Source organism: Oncorhynchus clarkii, chromosome 29 (assembly GCF_045791955.1).
Source record: "Oncorhynchus clarkii lewisi isolate Uvic-CL-2024 chromosome 29, UVic_Ocla_1.0, whole genome shotgun sequence".
Classification (NCBI taxonomy): Eukaryota; Metazoa; Chordata; class Actinopteri; order Salmoniformes; family Salmonidae; genus Oncorhynchus; species Oncorhynchus clarkii.
Window position 1 is genome coordinate 36,717,344 of NC_092175.1, and position 3,638 is coordinate 36,720,981.

A 3,638-nucleotide genomic window follows, 5' to 3' on the forward strand; every position below is an offset into this window, starting at 1 on the left:
ATCACGGTGGGGTACAGTTACCCGCTACCTCTCATTGCCAGGTGGATTGAGTCATTTCACGGGGCACGTTTCTTCACAAAACTGGATCTCAGAGCGTGTATAACTTGGTGCGTATCCGGGAGGGAGATGAGTGGAAGACAGCGTTTAGTACCACATCCGGCCAGTACCTCGTCATGCTGTATGGGTTGAAGAATGCTCCATCAGTCTTCCAATCCTTTGTAGACAAGATTCTCAGGGACCTGCACGGGCAGGGTGTGGTGGTTTATATCGATGACATTCTAGTATATTCCGCTACATGCGCCGCACATGTGTCTCTGGTGTGCAAGGTACTTGGGCGACTGTTGGAGCATGACCTGTACATCAAGGCTGAGAAATGCTTGTTCTTCAAACAGGCCGTCTCCTTCCTAGGATATCGCATTTCCACATCAGGGTTGGTGATGGAGTGTGACCGCATTGCAGCCGTGCGTAATTGGCCGACTCAGTTTTATATCTTTATGTTTGAAGCCTGAAATGTGGCACAACCACAACCTGTGGAACTGGGTCAGAATTGAAGGAATGATGGAGGGTGCTAAATACGGGGACATTTTTGAGGGAAACTTGTTTCAGTCAGCCAGAGATTTGAGACTGGGACGGAGGTTCACCTTCCAGCAGGACAATGACCCTAAGCATACTGCTAAAGCAACACTTGAGTGAATGTCTTGGAATGGTCTAGTCAACTTGAAGGAGATGCAGCGGTTTTGCCTTGAAGAATGGTAAAAAAAATCCAGTGGCTAGATGTGCCGAGCTTATACCTCAAGACACAAAAGGTGGCTCTACGAAGTATTGACTTTGGGGGGGGGTGAATAGTAATGCACGCTGAAGTTTTCAGTTTTTTTCTTATTTCTGTTTGTTTCACAATAAAACATATTTTGCATCTTCAAAGTGGTAGACATGTTGTGTAAATCAAATGATACAAACCCTCAAAAGTCCAGCTTGTAAGACAACAGAATGCACCAGGCTATGATCCCAACATAATATGACATAACCTCCTCTATGACCTGTTGAAGACAGAGCTGTTAGTGGGAGGTTGATTGAGTCGTCGTTGAGTCTGGCTGGTTCCTCTTGTAGATGCAGCATCAGAGTATGGTCTAAAGCAGGTTGTATTGGAAAAACTGCAGTTGGACATCCGTTATCAAGTAATGGACAACCACAAATTCAGAGGTGAGTTACAGGATACCAGCCAGGATGAAGAATATTCCAACAATAAACCTGGCCTTGACCCTGATCCTGTTACTCTTGATGCAGTTACAGCACTTAGTCCCAAAGATGGACCCCATCACTCCTAGAGATCCCAGGATGGTTACATATAGAATCAGAATTATTGGATCCCTATGGATTTTAAAACAAGAAAGAACAGCTTCTGGACAGAGATGGTAGTGGGAGGTTGATTTAGTCGTTGTCGAGTCTGGCTTCTTTCTCTTCAAGTTGCTGCAGCAGAGTATGGTCCCTCCTATCAGGAGCATGGAGCAGCTCATCTACAGAATTTAGCAAAGAATAACAAAAACTCACACGTGTTCTGGAAAGAATTGTGTCAAGTTATAGGTCAAGAAGACAGTGGTGAGATGCAGGATACCAGCCAGGATGAAGAATATTCCAATGATACACCTGGCCTTAACCCTGTTCCTGTTATTCTTGATGCAGTTACAGCACCTGGTCCCAAAGATGGGCCACATCTCTCCTAGAGCTCCCAGGATAGAGGAGATGGAGGTGATCGTCATTAGAACCATCCATATGTCCCTATAAGGGGGCTCAGAATAATACATTATAGAGATATAACAGACCACTAGGGAGACTATCCATTAACAAATTCCCATCATCAATTCAATGTCTCCCACATTGATGCACAGTATGACACCAACAATCAGCAGCAGGGAGGCCGCCACCCAGCCAAAGTACAGCGAGACCCCCAGCTCAATCTTTCCTTCGATCTGCATGCAGAATACGATGATGATAAATCTTGCTACCAAGGAAACAGAGATGAGGATGAAAATTCTGTCCAGGATGAAAAGTATTCCAGCGATAATTATCAACTTGTCCTGAGACGTTTCGTCTTTGTTGCAGTTGGTGATGGCAGTGAGGATCATGGCTCTGGCAGGCTGCATAATGTGGGGCAAATACCACATGGAGTGTGTACACCTCACACTGTGTCTGTCCCGTGCCTTGGGTCACACAGCTCATCCACAGGCAATACAAGACCACCTCTGTGTTGGTAATGTTACCTACTATAAAGGTTATCTCTATCCAGGTGGGGAGAGCACAGATCATGGTGGTAAGTATTAATCCTATGACTCCCAGGGCGATGCCCACGACCTCCACCATTTCCACGGTATACACGATATCCATGCCCATCAAAATGCTACCTCCCTGACTGCGTCTCGCTCAGCACATTCGTTCACTCCCAAGTCTGTTCCTGAGGTCTTCTGTAAAAATGGAGAGCTGATCCACTCAGACAACATCTGTAACTACTCGATGCTGTGATGTCACTTAAATATGATGTCATGGAAATGTCAATCCTTTTAATACGGATGTGGGGCAGGATGTGGATGTGACCCGAAATGGTGAAAAACTCTACTCAATTTCAATCCTAATAAAACAACCTTGTCTATCGATATGGAATGTTGAGATCCAACCCAGAATAAACCATTAATTACCAAATAGGGGCATTTATAATATAATAACTATACAACAATGTTGTTTATACGTGATGAAAATGAAAGCTTCCCAATCTGAGTTTGGGATAAAGATGTAATAAAACCTGTTTTAGTCTTCCCTCAACCCAATACTTACCGTAACTATTAGTGGAGAAAATGCTAAACTGACTCATGATCAGCAACTTGGGGCAACTTCACCCAACACCCCAATGCCTGTTCTGAAGGGAAATGATAGAGATAGAGGGACTGGGCCTAAATCGTACACATCAACAGATTGAAACCACATGCTGAAAAACCCTTGAGTGTGAAGTAAATAATTGTTATGTTGGATTCATGGACTGAAATTAACTATATAATACATTAAATAGACTAATGCTACCTGTTTCATGGACTTGGCTTGAAATAATTCTACACTATGATATACTGTATGTTTCAGTTAGAAGGTCCCGGTCACTGACTGTGTGTTGGTGATGTAGTGAACATTAACAGGAAATGCACAGCAGCAACCAGGAAATATTTTGCAGTCAGATACAATTATTTTATTTGAACATATTTAACAGGGTTAAACATTCAACTACTGATTCAATTCTTTCTCCACTTAAATGCATCCCATTTTAAAGAAGCATAAAGAGAAGTATCAGTATATATAGGAATAGGAAATCAGAGAGGAAAGTGGCAATATGTCCCTTCATTGCAGAGTCTCCTCAGAAACTCTCCTCCTAGTCTAAATTAACTAAATATATCACAATATGCCATAAACTCCCCTTTGACCTGTTAAAGACAAGGTGGAACCATAACAATGTTGCTTTCACACCTATCAGGTCCTTTCTGACTGGTAAACACTGAACAGAAAGGACAGGGGTTGTTTTATCATATAATTACATATAGAATCACAATTATATTGTCTCCATTGTTTTCATTAAAAGAAAGTACGTCCTCTCTGTTAAA

At 42.6% G+C, this 3,638-nt stretch overlaps 1 pseudogene; it reads right to left on the bottom strand.

Moving 5' to 3' along the window:
• Positions 1-1,205: 1,205 nt before the first annotated feature.
• On the bottom strand, positions 1,206-2,388 carry LOC139388217 (claudin-4-like; annotated as a pseudogene).
• Positions 2,389-3,638: the final 1,250 nt, after the last annotated feature.